The 22,627-nt window shown below is 42.4% G+C and overlaps 1 protein-coding gene across 13 annotated transcripts in view; it reads left to right on the top strand.

Annotated features, from left to right (window-relative positions):
* The window catches only part of LOC137371914 (methyl-CpG-binding domain protein 5-like), a 321,882-nt gene that overhangs the window by 165,974 nt on the left and 133,281 nt on the right, over positions 1-22,627 (top strand). The window lies entirely within an intron of this gene.

The raw sequence follows: 22,627 nt of genomic DNA, 5'->3' as shown, positions 1-22,627 counted from the left end.
TTTTTTCAAGTGATTTACTTTTTCTAAGATATATGTGCCTTTTTTTAAAATGTACTTTTTGAAAGCTCTGTGGTAAACAAAACATGTTAGCTACAGAGTCCAGGAACGTCCTAGGTTTAATCAGTGATTTATGTGTTGTTAGCCCATTTCAGCAAGTTACTAGTGGGGTGATGGTTATTACAATGGGCTTGTTCTTGAATAGGGAAGAGAAAAATTGCTGTCAACTACTATGATTGAATTATGAATGCGGATGTTAGTTGATAGTTGGGTGGGGGTTTCTTATTGTTTTACATGGCCATGTAGCCTACATCATGCACAGATTCGCATGAAGGGTAGATCATGGCTGATATACATGAAGACATGCTACCTGTAGAACTGTACCACAGAACTTGGGTAGGGAATATTTCAAAAGAGGGATAAGGGCAAAGGTAGGTAAATTTCACAGAAAATGTTTTGTTGAATGCTCAACTCATAATTGATTGTGATGTATGCAGTTTTCAAAGATTGGATGAGAATGATATCTAAGGAGACATCATTGCAACTAGAGCAGTGACCGAGAACATCTGAGGACTGTTCTCTGGCTTTTACTGCTCCCATTAGATCTGCAGTTCCCATTTTAGAGTACATTTTGAGGGGAAGAAATCACTTTTAAAAGAAAAACTCGAAACACTGTTTATTGTATGGCTTCATTTTCCCCACGTCGTTAGTTTGGATTTTTTTTGTTTCCCATTTGAAGTATTGCTGGCAGCCTCTGCATGAGAATCCTGCCACCTGCTTACATCTAAACCCAATGTCATGGAGGATAAGCCAGTACAGGTATGTCAGGTAATCGGGACTGTGGAGAAGGAAAAGGATAGTGAGGAAGAGGCAGAAGTAGGCCGAGGAAATTCTCCAACTGTCCCATTAGTGAATGCAGAATGGCTAGGAAAATTAAACAATAGGCTTTTACACTTCGAGGCAAATCAGCGTGATGCCCTAACCAGGGTTTTCACAACGTTTCAAAACGTTTGTAGGGATAAACCAGGATGTACAGCCATAGCCACACATGATGTGGGTATAGGGGGAGCCATTCCTTTAAAACGACATCCTTGTTGCTTAGGTCCAGACAGACAGGCCCAAGTGGAAGCAGAGGTACAGTCCCTGCTGAAGGGCAGCTTAGCTGAACCTAGTCAGGACAGCTGGAATTCACAGATGGTCTTCATGACTAAACCTGGTGGGACGGCTCAAACTTGCATAGACTCGAGAAAAGTCACTGTGGTAAAGAAGGCAGACTCCTGCCCGCATTCTCCACCACAATAAATATAGAAACATAGAAAATAGGAGCAGGAGTCGGCTATTCGGCCCTTTGAGCCTGCTCCACCATTCATTATGATCATGGCTGTTCATCCAACTAAGTAATGTGTTACTGCTTTCCCCCATATCCTTTGATCCCTTTCGCCCCAAGAGCTATATCTAACTCCTTCTTGAAAACATCCAATGTTTTGGCCTCAACATCTTTCTGTGGTAGCGCATTTCACAGGCTCACCACTCTCTGGGTGAAGTAATTTCTTCTCATTTCAGTCCTGAAAGATTTACCCCGTATCCTGAGACTATGACCCCTGGTTCTGAACTCCCCCACCGTCGGGAACATCCTTCCTGCGTCAACCCTGTCAAGTCCTGTTAGAATTTTATAGGTTTCTATGAGATCCACCCCCTCACTCTTCTGAACTCCAGCGAATGTAATTCTAACCGACTCAATCTCTCCTCATACATCAGTCCCGCCATCCCAGGAATCAGTCTGGTAAACCTTCGCTGCACTCCCTCTATAGCAAGAACATCCTTCCTCAGATAAGGAGACCAAAACTGCACACAATATTCCAGGTGTGGCCTCACCAAGGCCCTGTATAATTGCAGCAAGACATCCCTGCTCCTGTACGCAAATCCTCGCGCTATGAAGGCCAACCTACCATTTGCCTTTTTTACTGCCTGTTGCACCTGCATGCTTACCTTCAGCGACTGGTGTATGAGAACACCCAGGTCTTGTTGCATATTTCCCTCTCTCAGTTTATAGCCGTTCAGATAATCTGCTTTCCTGTTTTTGCTATCAAAGTGGAAATGCTCACATTTATCCACACTATACTGCATCTGCCATGTATTTGCCCACTCACTCAACTTGTCCAAATCACCCTGAAGCCCCTCTGCATCCTCCTCACAACTCACCCTCCCACCCAGTTTTGTGTCATATGCAAATTTGGAGATATTACATTTCGTTCCCTCATCTAAATCATTAACATATATTGTGAATAGCTGGGGTCCTAGCACCGATCCCTGCAGTACCCCACTAGTCACTGCCTGCCATTTGGAAAAAGACCCATTTATTCCTTCTCTTTGTTTCCTGTCTGCCAACCAATTTTCTATCCATCGCAATACACTACCCCCAATCCCATGCGCTTTAATTTTACACGCTAATCTCTTATGTGGGACTTTGTCGAAAGCCTTCTGAAAGTCCAAATAAACCGCATCCACTGACTCCCCCTCATCAACTCTACTTGTTACATCCTCAAAGAATTCTAGTAGATTTGTCAAGCATAATTTCCCTTTCATGAATCCATGCTGACTGTGTCCGATCTTACCACTGTTCTCCAAGTGCTCTGCTATAAAATCTTCGATAATGGACTCTAGAATTTTCCCCACTACCAACGTCAGGCTGACTGGTCTATAATTCCCTGTTTTCTCTCTACCTCACTTTTAAATACATTAGCTACCCTCCAATCCATAGGAACTGTTCCAGAGTCTATAGAATCTTGGAAGATAACCACCAATGCATCCACTATTTCTAGGGCCACTTCCTTAAGTACTCTGGGATGCATCCCATCAGGCCCTGGGGATTTATCGGCCTTCAATCCCATCAATTTCCCCAACACCATTTTTCTACTAATACTGATTTCCTTCAGTTCCTCCCTCTCACTAAACCCAGTGTTCCCCAACATATCTGGTATGATATTTGTGTCCTCCTTTGTGAAGACAGAACCAAAGTATGCATTTAGTTGGTCAGCCATTTTGTCTTCACCAACCTTTTTCTCGTCACATACCTATCGAAACTTTTACAGTCAGTTTTGATCCCTGCAGGCTTACTCTCCTACTCTATTTTCCCCTTCTTAATCAATCCCTTGGTCCTCCTTTGCTGAATTCTAAACTGCTCTCAATCCTCAGGTCTGTTTTTTTTCTGGCAAATTTATATGCCTCTTCCTTGGATCTAATGCTACCTCTGATTTCCCTTGTAAGCCATGGTTTGGCTACCTTTCCCATTTTACTTTTGCGCCAGACAGGATTAAACAATTGTTGCAGTTCATCCATGCACTCTTTGAATGTTTGCCATTACCTATCCACTATCATCCCTTTAAGTAACGTTTCCCAATCCATCATAGCCAACCCGCGCCTCATACCTTCGTAGTTTTGTTTATTAAGATTCAAGACCCTTGTCTCAGAATCAACTACGTCACTCTCCATCTTGACGAAGAATTCTATCATATTATGGTTGCTGATCCCCAAGGGGTCTCGCGCAACTAGATTGTCAACTATTCCTCTCTCATTACACAATACCCAGTCTAGGATGGCCTGTTCTCTAGTTGGCTCCTCAACGTCTTGGTCCAGAAAACCATCCCATATATGCTCCATGAATTCATCCTCTACGGTATTGTGACTAATCTGCATAGAGATTGGGCAAATCAAATTAAAGTCACCCATAATTACAGATGTTCCTTTATCGCATGTGTGTCTAATTTCCTGTTTAATGCCATTCCCAGCATCACCACTACAGTTTGGGGGTCTAAATACAACCCCCACTAACGTTTTTGCCCCTGAGTGTTTCTCACTTCTACCCATACAGATTCCACATCATCAGAGCTAATATCCTTCCTCACTATTACGTTAATTTCATCTTTAACCAGCAATGCAACTCCACCACGTTTTACTTTTTGTCTGTCCTTCCTAAATACTGAATACCCCTGGATGGACATTTCCCATCCCTGGTCACCCTGCAGCCATGTCAGCGTAATCCCAACTATATCATACCCATTTACATCTACTTGCGCGATTAATTCATCCACTTTATTGCGAATGCTCCGCGCGTTAAGGCACAAGCCTTAAGGCTTGTCTTTTTAACATTACTTGTCCCCTTCCCACTATTTTTCTCTGAGGCCCTGTTTGATTCTGGCGCTTGATTTCTCTGCCTATCGCCTTTCTTATTCCCCTTACTGTCTTTTGTTCTTGTCTTTGATTCCACCCCCCCCCCCCCCTCCCCCCTGCCCTCCTCTGACTCCTTGCAAAGGTTCCCATCCCCCTGCCATTTTAGTTTAAACCCTCCCCAACCACTCTAGCATATACTCCCCCTCGGACATCAGTCCCAGTCCTGCCCAGGTGTAACCCGTCCAGTTCGTACTGGTCCCACCTCCCCCAGAACCAGTCCCAGGAATCTAAAACCCTCCCCCTCACACCATCTCTTCAGCCATGTATTCATCTGATATATCCTGTTTCTACTCTGACTAGCACGTGGCACTGGTAGTAATCCTGAGATCGCTACCTTTTGAGGTCCTGCTTTTCAACTTACTTCCTAACTCCCTATATTCTGCTTTTAGGACCTCATCCTATTTTTTAACCTATGTCGTTTGTACCAATGTGTACCACGACCACTGGCTGTTCACCTTCCCCCTTCAGAATGTCCTGTAACCGCTCTGAGATGTCCTTGACCTGAGCACCAGGGAGGTAACATACCATCCCGGAGTCTTGTTTACGACCACAGAAACGCCTATCTATTCCCTTTACAATTGAATTCCCTATAACTATTGCATTCCCACACTTTTTACTTCTTCCCTGTGCAGCATAGCCAACCGTGGTACAACGAATTGGGCTGTTGACGCTTTCCCCTGAGAGACCATTCCCCCCCAACAGTATCCAAAGCAGTATATCTGTTTTGTAGGGGAATAGCCACAGGAGATTCCTGCACTGTCTGCCCGGTCCTCTTGCTTTGCCTGGTGGTCACCTATTCCCTTCCTGCCTGTGGAGTCTGAGCCTGCAGTGTGACCACCTCTCTCTTCGTGCTATCCACGATACTGTCCGCCTCGCGGATGCTGCACAGTGTCCCTAGCTGCCGCTCCAGCTCTGAAACCCGGGCTTCCAGGAGCTGCAGCTGGAGACACTTCCTGCACACGTGCTGATCCTGGGCACTGGAATTATACCCGGCTTCCCACAAAGAGCACAAGGAGCACACCATGGCTTTGAGCTCTCCTGTTATGAATTTACCCTTTAAATTAAACCTTTTGGAAGATATGTTAGGACCGACTGCTCCAGTCAAAGTCTCCAATCAAAATATACGATTTTGATTGTGGTGGTAGAAACGCACTGATAGGCAATCTGTGGAGTGACGGGATTGAATTAACGTATCATTTAAAACTTTCCAAATTAAAGAAAGACCCAGCCAAATTGTACCATCCATTAACCCTGAATGAGGCTAACCAAATCAGGTGTGTTTACATCAACAAATTAACTCTTTAATTAGAAGAACTAAATTCATAAACACTATGAAGATATAAACAACATTTGAAATAGAAAAAATTAGAGTCCTTGCAAATTACAGTCCAATGTTGCTTGAAGTCCTCACGGTCATCTGATGCGGGAAAAAAGGTTCTTCCACAGTAGGACAGTCCGTAATCTAACTCCAGCCGTAGGTAATGCTTTCCCTTTCCAGCGAATTTCAACAATTAACGACTTGCAAACACTTTCAATGGAATCAATCTGACTTTAGAGTTTTTGAGGGAAAAAAGATTGTCACAGTCTAACTTCCCTTCCTTCTGTTTAAATTACCAGAGATCTCTGTTTTGGCTTGACTTTTTTTTTTAGAACTTGGAGCGATAATAATTAAACAGACTAAAATCCTATTCCTTCAGTTTAAATGGTTGGGAGCTCTTTTTTCAGGTGCTAAACACCACAGCTGTCTGTCTGTGTCCCCTGTGTTTTTGTTCTGTTAGAACAAACTGTCTTCAACTAAACACCAGTTCAAAATTGAATTGTAACAAAGGTATCACTTCATACTCACTCCCAGTGGCTGTATCTATGGCAACGACAATGCACCCTTTAAATCACAGTCTCCAAATGGTTGTTTCTAAGGAAACGAAAATGCACCTTCCTATAACTCCTGAGGCTTTCTGGTTCTTAAAGCAATACTGATCCTTTGCAAGCCTTAAAGGCAAACCGCATATTCCCGAAAAAAAGCTACAGGACCATGACACCTACTATGATCCCTATCCTTTCTCGTGGTACTGTGCTGATAGGATTCGGCTTCTTGGCCACTTTAACGGGCTTTCACATTACTGAGTTCAGCTGATTGTAGGCAGAGTTCTCCCTCCTTCAACAGAATTCTCTCATGTATGTTGCTACTACTGTTAAAGCAACTTGCATTTATGTAACACCGTTAATATAGAAAATGTCCCCTGGTGCTTTATAAGTGGCAGGGATAGGCAGGTGTGCCAGGCTGGAGGAAGTTGCAGCGTAAAGGTGGGGTGAGGTAGTGGAATGATTTGTAGAAGAGGATCAGCGTTTTAAATTTGACATTGCAAGGCATGGAGTTTTTTTTATTCGTTTGTGGGATGTGGGCATCGCTGGCTTGGCTGGTATTTATTGCCCATCCCTAATTGCCCTTGAACTGAGTGGCTGGCATTTAACAACCCACCACATTGCTGTGGGTCTGGAGTCACATGATTTCCTTCCCTAAAGAAGGTTAGTGAACCAGATGGGTTTTTACAACATTGGTTTCATGGTCACCATTAGACTAGCTTTTAATTCCACATTTATTAATTGAATGCAGATTTCACCATCTGTCGTGGTGGGATTTGAACCCATGTCCCCAGAGCATTAGCCTGGGCTTTGGATTACTTATCCAGTGACGACATCACTACACCACCACCTCCCCTTGAGGTCACGTGAATATACTTAAAGATGGGCTTGTCCATCAAGCCTTTTCCTAATCATGATACAACTGAGCATCTTAACTCTCAGCGTACCTTCCTACCTGTAGTTATGTAATCCCCGAGACAGGCAAAAAAGTAAGCTGATTTGAGCACAAATCTGGGAAATTCCTTTCCTGAACTTAAACAAAGTTCCAGGAGAATACAGTGATCATGAGATAGACACCCACCATTGCAGATAACTTTTGTACAGTGATATTAGCCATAGAAATTAACTCATCCAGTTAATTTTTGAACTGTTAAATTGAATCTGCACTCAGCACATGAGCTGGTAATTTGTTCCAAGTGTCAGTAACACTTGGAAGAAAAATTGGCTGGCATCTAACCTTGTCCTGTGCTTGCATAACTTAGATGCATGGCCCCTTGCATTCTCTAACCTATCTAGTTCAAATAGTCTGACCACATAGATACTGCCTAGTCCCTTCATCATTTTAAACACTTCAATTAAATCTCCCCTTCACTTTGCTGGAGTAAAAACATCCAGTTGTCTAAGCTTATTGTGATAGCTGAGGGCTTTACAATTAAGGATCATTCTAATGGTCCTCCTTTGAAAACTATGACACTGGATAATTTTTACACATGGCTGTCTGGAATGGTTCCTTCATGGGACATAATCAGAACAGATGTGGAAGCGTGGCTTTTAGGTCACAACCCTTCAAATCTGGCCTGCTGTCTTCCACTCTGCATAAACTCCAACTTGTGCAAAACATTGTTGTGTATCTTGTCCTGTGCTGAATCTTGTTTACCCATTACTCCCGTTATCACTGACCTACGTTGGCTGTCCATCTTCCAGTGCATTCAATTCAAAATCCTTGTCCTAATGTATAAATCCTTCATGAGCATAGCCCAGTGTTTTAGCCCATCGTACCTGCAGTCTCTTCCACCCTTAACTCTTATTGCAAACACTTCATTCCTCTCACCCAGAACTGATGACATGGGGCCTCAGTCACCTCAGTCTTGCCCCTTGGAATCCCCTCCCTCAATCTCTCTGCTTCTGTACCTCCCTGTTCACATTTAAAATTCTTGTCAAAACCCATCTCTTCAAACTAACTCTTAATTCACCCTTTCCAATCTGTCTCTTCCTGACTCCACATTTGTTTTCATGTATTCCTACTTGTGAAGCATCCAGGGACTTTTTTTTAATATATTAAAGGCACCATATAAATGCAAATAATTGTTGCTGTCATAGTTATCGTCTCGAGAGAGGCAGGTATGCAAGATGTGTTCCAAACTTGTGCTGCTGTCGGTATTTTGTTTTACCAGAAGAACTTTTCTTTGGTGAACATAGGTCTTTATTGGTCCATAGTAACTACTTTCCAGCTAGGTTTGTGTATATCGTACCCTTTGGTTCAAGTATATCCTACCTTGTGGGAGTGGAGCAGACCTGTGGGGAGAACGCCGAGAGCGGAGCCTATAAATCGAACCCGAGGATCGAGGCCCAGTCTCTTACCTTCCAGAAGAGCAGTCCAGGCGCACTGGAGTTTGAAAAAATATGTCAACAGTGACATCACAGGAAAGCTGCAAGGTGATTGGTTGGTGAGTAATGGCTGTTCGGGAATAGCTCTAAATAGCTGGCTTGGTAAGTAAGGTCTACAGTTTATTTTCATCCATAGTAAGTAGTTGTTTTTTTAGGGAGTTCTATAGTAACGAGGACCAGGGAAGAAGGGCCTCAGAGTAATTGATATTATTTGATATTAAGCATCTTCCAAAAGGTAGTGTATTGCGATGGATAGAAAATTGGTTGGCAGACAGGAAACAAAGAGAAGGAATAAACGGGTCTTTTTCCGAATGGCAGGCAGTGACCAGTGGGGTACTGCAGGGATCGGTGCTAGGACCCCAGCTATTCACAATATGTATTCATTATTTAGATGAGGGAACTAAATGTAATATCTCCAAATTTGCAGATGACACAAAACTGGGTGGGAGAGTGAGTTGTGAGGAGGATGCAGAGAGGCTTCAGGGTGATTTGGACAAGTTGAGTAGCAAAGACAGGAAGGCAGATTATTATCTGTCTCTAATCTGAGAGAGGGAAATATGCAACAAGACCTGTGTGTTCTCATACACCTGTCGCTGAAGGTAAGCGTGCAGGTGCAATAGATGGTAAAAAGGACAAATGGTACGTTGGCCTTCATAGCGAGAGGATTCTAGTACAGGAGCAGGGATGTCTTGCTGCAATTATACAGGGCCTTGGTGAGGCCACACCTGGAATATTGTGTGCAGTTTTGGTCTCCTTATCTGAGGAAGGATGTTCTTGATATAGAGGGAGTGCAGCGAAGATTTACCAGACGGATTCCTGGGATGGTGGGACTGACATATGAGGAGAGCTTGAGTCGGTTAGGATTACATTCGCTGGAGTTCAAAAGAATATGGGGGATCTCATAGAAACCTATAAAATTCTAACAGGACTTGACAGGGTAGGTGCAGGAAGGATGTTCCCGATAGTGGGGGAGTTCAGGACCAGGGGTCATAGTCTAAGGATACAGGGTAAACCTTTCAGGACTGAGATGAGGAGAAATTTCTTCACCCAGAGAGTGGTGAGCCTGTGGAATTCGCTACCACAGAAAGCAGTTGAGACCAAAATATTTTGTTTTCAAGAAGGAGTTATATATATCTCTCTTGGGGCGAAAGGGATCAAAGGATATGAGGGGAAAGCAGGAACAGGTTACTGAGTTGGATGATGAGCCATGATCATAATGAATGGCGGAGCAGGCTCGAAGGGCCGAATGGCCTTCTATTTTATATGTCTATGTTTTCTAAGTCTAGCTGGATTTGGTGTACCCTTGTTGACGTTTGGAAGAGGTTCACTCATTTGTGATACATGAGACCGCAGCATCGCCAGGGAGCTCTGGGAGGGTAAGAATTTAAGTCAGTAAGAATGACAAGGTTAAGGTGGTCAGGATGAGCCAGGAAGTCATTGTGGCATGGGCTAATATGGCTATTGTGCTGGTTCATGTTTTTTATAGGAGGCTAGAACATGCAAAAGTTCATTAGACTTAACAATATAAACAGCAGCTATGTGGGTAAATTCATCAGGTGACATACAATGGTAACATGCACTTTTCCTGTTCAAAATTCTTTTTCATTTATTCCTATTTATGAAGCGCCTAGGGACATTTTTACATTAATGTTACTAAAATAATGCAAATAGTTGTTGCGGTCTCATCGTCTTGGGGGAGCAGGCTACACAAGAAGCGTTCCAACTTAAGTTTCTTGGACTGTGCTGAGTTAATGGATCTCAATTAGGGCAGCAGCAGGGACACATCTGACCTGTGCCAAGATCAGTAGGAGCTTGTCATGATTTGTTTTTTTGTTAATCCCTTTGAAAAGTACATGTGTGTAGATGTTGAGTGAGGGCAGGATAGTCGTGGCTGTGATATTCCTCACGGTAAAATCGCTTGCTAATCGTTAGCACTGCAGCCTCACAGCTCCAGGGACCCGGGTTCAATTCTGGGTACTGTCTGTGCAGAGTTTGCAAGTTCTCCCTGTGACCAGGTGGGTTTTCGCCGGGTGCTCCGGTTTCCTCCCACCGCCAAAGACTTGCAGGTGATAGATAAATTGGCCATTGTAAATTGCTCCTAGTGTAGGTAGGTGGCAGGGAATATGGGATTACTGTACGGTTAGTATAAATGGGTGGTTCTTGGTCAGCACAGACTCGGTGGGCCGAAGGGCCTGTTTCAGTGCTGTATCTCTAAATAAGTAAATAAAAAATAAATAAATATTTGGTTGCAGGGATCTCATGGCCAACAAAAACGTGTGTATTTCTGCATGTTACAGTAGTAACGGTATGCAGACATTACCTTCAGCCTGAACTCCAATCAACTATTTTGGGATCAGTGTTTTTTTTAAACTAAATGGATTTCAGTGGTTGACAACCAGCTTTTAAAGGTCATTTTCTAAGCAATGCAAAGCCTAGGTTCAGACGACTGACCGTTACATTATATTTTTGACAAATTTCCCCCCCCCCCCACCACCAGCCCAATAGCACCCAAAAAGAATAAAAGACTTGAATTGTCTATTGCCTTCCACAACCTCATACCTATACAGATGAGTAAACTCTTCCAAGGTCCTCAGCGTTGAGAAGCAATTGACCAGAATTGTCGTTACTTGAATGCTGCTTTTCACTGACCCTGGATTATCTATCTAAATAGTGCTATACTGTATTTAAATGCATGTATAAAACCATTAACCAGCTCCTCTCAATAATAGCAGTTTCTGATATGCATTGCTGGTGGTGACACTTCTAAATGAGAAACTGTTGAAAAAGTTTCCTTTACACCCTGCCACCAACTCGAAGACTTTTTGCACAGTTCCTAAAAATAGCGTTTGAGTGAATTTTTTTTATACACCTGTCAAATCTGAAGTCAGCTGATTCTATATTTTGCAAGGGGATCTTTTCACTGTTCTTTTGCAATTGCTAAAATGTTTAGAGTTGCTTTGATTATTCAAAGTGACTATTCTTGTGTGATGTAGTTCAACTGTAAATTTCTGAAAGCCTGTCTGATCCAGCAAAGTTTGTTTTTCTGAATAATGTTGAAGTGCTTTCAAGAGCTATGTAGAATCATTTGAACAAAACTGCATTGAAGTGTGAGCTGAATTTTGTAAAATTTTAATTTGCTGCTGTGGATATGTACAAAAATATGTGGCAGTCTTGCAAATACAGGTGTTTGCTGGAGGAATTGGCAACCATTCACTGACTACTTCCCTGGTTGGCTCTGTTATTGGGAATCCATTTTTCTATATCTAAATATAAATGTTTTTTTGAAATATGGGTCCTACATTTATCACTGCTGGCCTCCCTGAGAGGTTTCACTTGACAATGCTGCTAGAATTTTCTGTCATTGCTGAGATGTCTACAGCCTAGATTTTCTGCCTGGCCTCACAATTTCTTTTTAGTAGATCTAGAGATTTCCCTGCCCTGTGGCCTGCCTGCACAGAATGTACTCACCATTATTTAGGGCAGTATATGCAAAAGAGATGCAAATTAGGAAAGCACATCCTCCAACATAGTTTTTGGCATTTGTGTTATTTGAATGCTGGACACCTATTGGACCCAGACTTTTAGCATTCAGTGGTGAGTGGTGGGAAACCCGAATTTTTTTTCCTTGCAACCAAGCTTATGCAAATAATTAAAATATGATTGCAGGAAGAACTGAGGTTGTCTGCATCCCTGTGCTGCGATGGGATTTGGAGTTCACCCTTACCTTTTTATGCAAATGATGAAGCTCAGAGGTCCTGTTGCCCTGATAATGTACCCCAACTAATGGGGTGGAAGGCATAGAAAGTGTTGGCCTATAGTTGTGCTTTATCTGTTCATGATCTCTCAAACACGCCAGCATTGCTGATTTAGTCAGTTTAGTTTTTGAATCTTGTGACAATGACTGCTCTGTCGAAACACTAGCTCCACAAGATTGATGTTAGAACCCAAATGCCCACAGTAAAAATTGAGGGCTGAACAATTTGTTTTTGCCAGTAACCTAAACATTATTTAAATATGTTCTCCAAACTGCTTATTATCTTCATCAGTTATAAAAATACATTACTCTTTTTATTCTGTTAATCTTAATCTGACATTTGTATCACAATGAGATACCAAAATTAGGTTTTGCAGGTGTTTCTTTTCAAGCTGCAGACTGAACACCACCACAGGTTAGTCACAAATTCAGATGTGGCTACATTGTTTCTGTTCCCCCTTTAAAGTAACTATCGTCATTTGAGATCGAAGATTGAATTCCATTTACAAAACTCCTATTGGCAATGGGGCTGGATAGAGGATAAAAAGAACACTGTTCCAGAAATAGCTATTTTTTTCATATTTGTTTCAAACATTATTGAGATATTTTTCAGATGGTTATTAAAATTGACTAACATGGTGATTTTTTTTTTAAATGAGTATGATTGTGCAGTGTGTTAGCTTACCATGTGGCTATTCCTAAATTGTAATTTTGTTGATGACTAGGTACTTGACTACACTGAATAAGCTTTCGATATGTGCACTGCCTTAGATTAGTGCAATGGCTTATGCTGGGATTGATCGAAAGAGAAAAATGTAAATTTCAATTTTGTGTGTGTGTGTGTGTAGCACTGTTTGTGGAAGTCATATCAGGAATGAATCTGACTTAAACATGACAGACTTTGCAAAAACGCAGCAGCCAATTTGTGCACAGCAAGGAGTGTGAGCATGTGGCAAAACTCTATCTAGGTTCCCACGTAAAGAATGGCCTTGCCAGTGCCCAGTATTTATCATTGCTTTATGGAGAGGAGCAATAAAAGGTGCAAACTGGAGACCGTTATATGTTTTTGGAAATCTAGACAGAAAAATTCTTATGTTTTATGATTTTTATGTAGTTTTCAGAAAATGCAACAAGTTGACTTCTGGCTGAGTTGTGAGCCGCTGCCTGCATCGTGCAAACGCAATGAATATGCTTCTGTTGCAATCATGGCTGCAGTTGAGATAGCTTATGTCTAAAGAGCTTGATCAGTGTCACCATAAAAACATAGGAGAGGATCCCCAGCCTGAAACTTAAATAAAAAGCCTAAATAACTCTTTAGCTATCACTAGTTGGTAACGCTGTCGCCTCTGAGTCAGAATGTTGTGGGTTTAAGTCCCATTCCAGAACCTTGAGCACAAAGTCCAGGCTACATTCCAGTGCAGTAATGAGGGAGTGCTGCACTGTTGGAAGTGCTGTCCACCAGACATCCTCTACGGTGGACGTAAAAGGTTCCATGGCACTGTTCAAAAAAGAGCAAGGAAATTCCTCCCGCTCTCCTGGCCAATATTTATCCCTCAACCAATATCCACAAAAACAGATTATCTTGGCATTATCAGAATACTGGTTGTAAGACCTTGCTGTGGACAAATTGGCTGCCACATTTCCTACATTATAACTGAGTTTTTTTTTGTGGGATGTGGGTGTCGCTGGCTAGGCCAGCATTTATTGCCCACCCCTAATTGCCCTTGAACTAAGTGGTTTGCTAGGCCATTCCAGAGGACATTTTAAGAATCAGCCACATTGCTTTGGGTCTGGAGTCGCATGTAGGCCAGACCAGGTAAGGATAGCAGAACCAAATGGGTTTTTACAACAATCGGCAATGGTTTCATGGTCATCATTAGAATAGCTTTTTAACTCCAAATCTATTAATTGAATTCAAATTTCACCATCTGCTGTGGTGGGATTTGAACCCATGACCCCAGAGCATTAGTCTGGGCTCTGGATTACTAATCCAGTGGCGTTACCACTACGCCACTACTTTATTGGCTGTAAAGCGCTTTGGGGCGTCCTGATGATCTGCAATTCAAATAATTGCTGTCAAGTGAAATATCTGGTCTCCAGTTTGTGGTAACATAATGTTGTTTTGTGGTAACAACAGGCATGCCAGTATCCAGCATTCTTGTGTGTGGAATAAATATGGACTTAGGGAGAATTCTTTCATGATAGCATACCAGCAAAAAAAAAGTTGTGAACCAATACAGCTAAGGATAAATAGATTATTTCACAATTGTTAGCACAGAATGTTTCCTTAAGTGTGAAAGATTACACTTTGTTTCTGAAACAAGTGATGTATTCTAAGTCTACCTGAGAGAGGGCAAGGAAGGATGAAGTACAACTCCCCAATCAAAAGACAGCATGTCTGATGATTCAGCTCTCCCTCAGTACTGCACTGGAGTATCAACCAAGATTGTGCTCCAATCCTGGGGTGAAGCTTGAACCTCAGACAAAGTGTTATCACTGAGCCCAGACTGAAACTTAACTCACACCTTAGTTTCAACAGTACTATGATATATAAGTGAACAGTGTTCCTTGATGGTAACGAAACTAGATTGAATGGGTTCTGGTACAAGAGACGATTGATGGGTAAGATTAATTATAAAGCTCCTCTAATTTAATTAACATATAATTGTTTCTGAAACCTTTGTTCTACTACAATGGCATCTACCCAGCAATGTGAAAATTGCCCAGGTATGTCCAGTGCACAAAAAGCAGAACAAATCCAACCCGGCCAATTACAGCCCAATCAGTCTACTCCCGATCATCAGCAAAGTGATGGAAAGGGTTGTTGACAGTGCTAGGAAGTGGCACTTGCTCAGCAACAACCTGCTCACTGACGCTCATTTTGGGTTCCGCCAGGGCCACTCAGCTCCTGACATCATTACAGCCTTTGTCCAAACATAGACAAAAGCGCTGAATGCCAGAGGTGACGCAAGAGTGACTGCCCTTGACATCAAGGCAGCATTTGACTGAGTATGGCAGCAAGGAGTCCTAGCAAAACTGGAGTCAATGGGAATAAGGGGGAAAACAAAGGAAGATGGTTGTGGTTGTTGGAAGTCAATCATCTCAGTCCCAGGACATCACTGCAGGAGTTTCTCAGGGTAGTGTCCTAGGCCCAAGCATCTTCAGCTGCTTCATCAATGACCTTCCCTCCATCATAAGGTCAGAAGTGGAGATGTTCGCTGATGATTGCACAATGTTCACCATTCGCGACTCCGCAAATACTGAAGCAGCCTGTGTCCAGATGCAGCAAGACCTGGACAACATCCAGGCTTGGGCTGATAAGTGGCAAGTAACATTCATGTCAGGCAATGACCATCTCAAACAAAAGAGAATCTAACCAAATTAAAAGCAAAATACTGCAGATGTTGGAAACCTGAAATAAAAACAAAAAGTGCTGGAAATACTCAGCAGGTCTGGCAGCGTCTGTGGAGAGAGAAGCAGAGAATCTAACCATCTCCCCATAATGTTCAGTGGCATTACCATTGCTGAATCCCCCGCTATCAACATCCTGGGGGTTACCATTGACCAGAAACTGAACTGGACCAGCCGCATAAATACTGTGACTACAAGAGCAGGTCAGAGGTTGAGAATTCTGCAGTGAGTAACTCGCCTCCTGATTCCCCAATGCCTGTCCGCCATATTCAAGGCACATGTCAGGAGTGTGATGGAATACTCTCCACTTGCCTGGATGGGTGCAGCTCCAACAACACTCAAGTAGTTTGACACCATCCAGGACAAAGCAGCATGCTTGATTTGCATCCCATCCACCACCTTCAACATTCACTCCCTTTACCACTGAGGCACAATAGCAGCTGTGTGTACCATCTACAAGTTGCACTGCAGCAGCTCACCAAGGCTCCTTTGACAGCACCTTCCAAACCTGCGACCTCTACCACCCAGAAGGACAAGGGCAGCAGATGTATGGGAACACCACCACCTGCAAGTTCCCCTCCAAGCCACATCCCCATTCCTTCACTGTCTCTGGGTCAAAATCCTGGAACTTCCTTCCTAACAGCACTGTGAATGTACCTACACCCCAAGGACTGCAGCAGTTCAAGAAGGCAGCTCACCACCATTTCTCAAAGGGGGTGGGCAATAAATGCTGGCCTAGCTAGCGACGCCCACATTCCACGAACGAATATTTTTTAAAAAGCAGATATTATGAAGCCAAAAAAACTGATGGAACTGAAAGGTTTATTTGAAATTAAACAAAAATGTACTTTCCTTGACTATTGAGATGAACGAAATCCACATAAATTAGAAATCACAGAATTTTGACATTTTGCTTTACTTAGTGTACTAAGGCGGGGTGGATAAACTTCTTGTACTTTAAATGCACTGGCAATAATGAACAACAAACAATCTTTCAACTGAAATTCTGTGATAGTTGTAAAGTAAAAAAAAATACACGCTTGGTGAATTTGGTAATAATCACTGCGGCACAGTGGCGCAGTGGTTAGCACCGCAGCCTCACAGCTCCAGCGACCCAGGTTCAATTCTGGGTACTGCCTGTGTGGAGTTTGCAAGTTCTCCCTGTGTCTGCGTGGGTTTTCTCCGGGTGCTCCGGTTTCTTCCCACAAACCAAAAGACTTGCAGGTTGGTAGGTAAATTGGCCATTATAAATTGCCCCTAGTATAGGTAGGTGGTAGGGAAATATAGGGACAGGTGGGGATGTGGTAGGAATATGGGATTAGTGTAGTATTAGTATAAATGGGTGGTTGATGGTCGGCACAGACTCGGTGGGCCGAAGGGCCTGTTTCAGTGCTGTATCACTAAACTAAATAGTTTTTTTTAATAGTAATTCAGTGCTTTTATTGGAAAGATCTTTATGGAGCAAATTGTGTGGACATCATTTGAAATTGTGGAAAATCCCTCGAGTGAGGGGCAGTTGTGAAATAGTTCAGATTAATGTTAAATGTCATCGACAGAATGATAGAATGGTTACAGCATACAAGGAGGCCATTCAACCTGTTGAGTCCATGCTGGCTTTCTGTAAGAAAAATCCAGCTAGTCCCATTCCCCCGCTCTTTCCCTGTAGCCCTGCAAATATTTTCCCTTGTAGTACTTTGCTAATTCCCTTTTGAAAGCCATGATTAAATTTGCCTCCACCACTGTTTCAGGCAGTGCATTCCAGATCATAGCTACTAGCTGTGTAAAAAAACATTTTTCCTTATGTTGCCTTTGGTTCTTTTGCCAATCACTTTAAATCTGTCCTCTGATTTTCAACCCAATGGGAACAGTTTCTCTCCATCTAATCTGTCTAGACCTCTGATGATTTTGAACATTTTTATCAAATCTCCGCTCAACCTTCTCTAGTCTAAGAACAACAACCGCACTTCTCTAATCTTTCTTAGTAACTGAAGTCCCTCGTCCCTGGAACCATTCTAGTAAATCTTTTCTGCACCCTTTCTAATGCCTTCGCATCCTTCCTAAAGTGTGGTGCCTAGAATTGAATGCAATAATCCAGTTGTGGCCAAAGCAGTGTTGTATGAAGGTTCTTCATCACTTCCTTGTTTTTGTTCTCCATGCCTCTAATTATAAAGCTCAGGATATCCATATGCTACTTTAAGCACTTCCTCAACCTGCTGTGCCATCTTCAACAATTTATGCACATAAGCCTGCAGGTCTCTCTGTTCCTGCACCCCCTTAAGAATTGTACCTTTTAGTTTATATTGCCTCTCCTCATTCTTCCTACCATAATGTATCACTTCACTGTTCTTCACATTAAATTTCATCTGCCACTTGTTCGCCCATTTCACCAGCTTGCCTATGCTGTCTTGAAGTCTATCACCATTCTGCTCATTATTCGCTGTAAATGACAAAGAAGTATAACTTTCTGCTGGAAGTTAGATTTTAACACATTGCAGAACATATTTTGATCAGAATGCTGAACTGTTGCATGAACTCATTAAATACAAAAATTTCATATGTAGAAAATAGGCGACATGTTTAGAGAGAGGATCTGGATCGGCGCAGGCTTGGAGGGCCGAAGGGCCTGTTCCTGTGCTGTAATTATCTTTGATTCCAAAATGGTAACTAAGGTTATTTTTTCTGGATCATCGTTCATTAGATTCAGATATTTTCAGATGCATACAGCAGTAATGTTTGTAATTATCTTTTCATATTGTAATGCATTCCACATTGTAAAGACATTTCTGCAGAATTTTGCCACATGGTTAGCTACTACTTGATTATCATTAAGCATTTTCTTCATACCATAAAAGTTATGCCTAACTTGATTGGTACAAGTATTCCGACCAAGGCTGGAGGAGTGCACTGTCTTTCTCTAGTTCCAATCCTCCACGGGTCACAACATATATTTAAATGTTTACCCAGTTACTGATACGGCCAATTATATACTCTATTTTTATTTCAGAATAAAATCCACCAACCAGGTTTCTTTAATATACAACAAAATTAGCAATTTATTATAAAACAAGACTTATTCAGTAAAGATGCAAAGCATGAACACACAGATTGAAATATGAAAGGTTGATAGGTAAATTGGCCATTGTAAATTGCCCCTAGTACAGGTAGGTGGTAGGAGAATGGTGGGGATGTGGTAGAAAATATGGGGTTAATGTAGGATTAGTATAAATGGGTGGTTGTTGGTCGGCACAGACTCGGTGGGCCGAAGGGCCTGTTTCAGTGCTGTATCTCTAAAAAAAAAAAAGCTCCCTTTTAACTTAGCCCAACACACACACGCTGGTTAAAGAAAAAATAAAGTTTTTCTCTGCAGAGATCTCTTTACAAAAAAAAAAATGTTTAGCCAAATATGTGATAATTCCTGAAGGAAAATGAGAAGATATGGAATGACATCAGTTGTCTTTTTATTCTGGCATCCCAAATGTGCATAGACGACTGTCATCGGAATATTTTTGGAGCAGTTCTCTTCTGGCGACGTTGAGGATTAGTCTGGCAGGCTTACGAGGAGAAATGCAGCATCGGGTTTCAGCTGACACTGGATTCTGAGGGTTTCTCAGAGAGGTAGAGAAAGGATGGACCGTTCTCTTCTCTTAGCAAGCTGATCCCCAACTAAGTCAAAACAATCCAAAACAAAACCAACTCTTGACCACCATAAATCTTGACATGTCACTTCTCTGGAAACAACTGTCCCGTGTCACCAAAGCTCCTGTTATTTATTTAGCTTAAGACATGTGACATCCAGTAAGGGTTGATTTTAAACCAAGTCCCAAAGTCCTTCCAGTGACCTTTTTGAAAAAAGAACAAAGTCCAACATCTATGGAATCTCATCAGTCCTCCAAATGCATCCATTTCCATAATTCTAAAACACGATTCCTCAAGAAATAGTTTTAAAATGGAAGCACTTTCATAACACAAGGAAAACCATTTGTTTAACCCAAATATAAAATGCCATCATGACTTTGTAGATGGGCAGTAAAGCACACAATTTCCTCTACTCCCGTGTCCAGTGAAGGCACAACATTTGCTCTCTGGCACTTTTCCTCAGTTGAAAAATGTTGTCTTCTCTGTTCCTCGTGTTGAATTAAAACAGGTCCTCCTAGGAGAAAGTTAGATTAGATACAATCATGGTCCCTAATGCTATTTGTTATGACCGAGGCGGGAGGAGTGCACTGTTTATTCTAGTCCCACTTCTTCACAAGTCACAACATATATATTAAATTTTCTCAGTTATCTATACGGTCAATCATATACTCTATTTTTCCCCAGAATAGAACACACTAACCAGGTTTCTTTAATGAACAAAATTATCAGTTTATTATAAAATAAGTCTTAACCAGTAATGAAGTAAAACATAAACACACAGATCAAAATCTTAAAGTCCCCCTTTTTTTTCCCTCTTGGTTCCTCACACTCTCTCTCTCACGCACACATATATACCAGTTCACCGAAAAAAAAGGGATTTTTATTATTCAGAGCTCTGTTACAGACTGAAAAAAAATCACTTGGTCTGATTACTTGCTCATTTTTGAAGAAAACAGCAGATGAGGTATGTTATTCCAAAACTGGCATACAGTCTAACTTCTGAGTACACGTAGACAGGTCATTGGGATCTTTTAGAACAATTCTTTTCAGGCTGCATTGAGAATTAATCTAGCAGGCATTCTTTAAAGACAGGAGACGAGATGAATTGACGAAGTGGACTTCTCAGGGTCTTTTAGAGAGTTGCCGGAAAATGAGATGGGTTGTGGTCTTCCTTGACATTTCTTCAGACTTGACTTTATCTCACTCCAGAAGGTAAAACACACACTGACACAACAACCAAAAGCTTGAGAGTTTTCTGTCCTCAGGTGCACGCTGCTGCTTCTGGGCTTGTCCAATCAAGGTGCGCGCCTGTCACTTCTTTCCCTGTTAACAGGGCTTCTGCACTTTTAACTCAAATCATATGACAATAAGTAAACATTTTTGCGAAACCAGTTCTTTCAGTGTCCCCTTAATGACACTCTTGATTTAAAAAAAGGTCCAACATTTATTCAGTTTGACTATGAATTCCTCAAAAAAAAACTTTAGAACATAGAACATAGAGCATAGAAAAATACAGCACAGAACAGGCCCTTCGGCCCACGATGTTGTGCCGATCCTTTGTCCTCTGTCAAGGACAATTTAATCTATACCCCATCATTCTCCTTTATCCATATACCTATCTAAAAGCCGTTTGAAAGTCCCTAAAGTTTCTGACTCAACAACTTCCCCAGGCAAGGCATTCCATGCCCCGACCACTCTCTGGGTAAAGAACCTTCCCCTGACATCCCCCTTATATCTCCCACCCTTCACCTTAAATTTATGACCCCTTGTAACGCTTTGCTCCACCCGGGGAAAAAGTTTCTGACTGTCTACCCTATCTATTCCCCTGATCATCTTATAAACCTCTATCATGTCACCCCTCATCCTTCTCCGTTCTAATGAGAAGAGGCCTAGAATGTTCAGCCTTTCCTCGTAAGACTTATTCTCCATTCCAGGCAACATCCTGGTAAATCTCCTCTGCACCCTCTCCAAGGCTTCCACATCCTTCCTAAAATGAGGCGACCAGAACTGCACACAGTACTCCAAATGAGGCCTTACCAAGGTCCTGTACAGCTGCATCATCACCTCACGGCTCTTAAATTCAATCCCTCTGCTAATGAACGCTAACACCCCATATGCCTTCTTCACAGCCCTATCCACTTGAGTTGCAACTTTCAATGATCTATGCACATAGACCCCAAGGTCTCTCTGCTCCTCCACATGCCCAAGAACCCTACCGTTAACCCAGTATTTTGCATTCATGTTTGTCCTTCCAAAATGGACGACCTCACACTTTTCAGGGTTAAACTCCATCTGCCACTTTTCAGCCCAGCACTGCAACCTATCCAAGTCCCTTTGCAGACGACAATAGCCCTCCTCGGTATCCACAACTCCACCAACCTTTGTATCATCTGCAAATTTACTGACCCACCCTTCGACTTCCTCATCCAAGTCGTTAATAAAAATCACAAACAGGAGAGGACCCAGAACTGATCCCTGCGGCACGCCACTGGTAACTGGGCTCCAGGCTGAGTATTTACCATCTAAGACCACTCTCTGCCTTCTATCAGTTAGCCAATTCTTAATCCAACTGGCCACATTCCCCACTATCCCATGCCTCCTGACTTTCTCCATAAGTCTACCATGGGGGACCTTATCAAATGCCTTACTAAAATCCATGTACACCACATCCACTGGTTTACCCTCATCCACTTGCTTGGTCACCTGCTCAAAGAATTCAATCAGGCTTGTGAGGCAAGACCTACCCCTCACAAAACCGTGCTGACTGTCCCGAATCAAGCAGTGTCTTTCCAGATGCTCAGAAATCCTATCCCTCAGCACCTTTTCCATCAACTTGCCTACCACCGAAGTAAGACTAACTGGCCTGTAATTCCCAGGGTTGTTCCTATTCCCTTTCTTGAACAGGGGCACAACATTTGCCACCCTCCAATCACCTGGTACCACCCCCGTCAGCAGAGAAGATGAAAAGATCATTGCCAGCGGCTCTGCAATTTCATCCCTTGCTTCCCATAACATCCTTGGATATACCCCGTCAGGCCCGGGAGACTTGTCTATCTTCAAGTTATTCAAAAACCCCAACACATCTTCCCTCCTAACGAGCACTTCCTCGAGCTTACCAGTCTGCTTCACACCGTCCTCTTCAGTAATACACCCCTTCTCATTCGTAAATACCGAAGAGAAGTACTCATTCAAAACCTCACTTATCTCTTCCGGCTCAACACACAGTCTCCCGCTATTGTCCTTGACCGGACCTACGGTCCCCCTAGTCATCCTCATATTTCTGACATACGCGTAAAAGGCCTTGGGGTTTTCTTTTATCCTACCCGCCAAGCATTTTTCATGCCCTCT

This window comes from Heterodontus francisci, chromosome 7 (genome assembly GCF_036365525.1).
Source record: "Heterodontus francisci isolate sHetFra1 chromosome 7, sHetFra1.hap1, whole genome shotgun sequence".
Classification (NCBI taxonomy): Eukaryota; Metazoa; Chordata; class Chondrichthyes; order Heterodontiformes; family Heterodontidae; genus Heterodontus; species Heterodontus francisci.
This window is presented reverse-complemented; position numbering and strand designations above follow the sequence as displayed.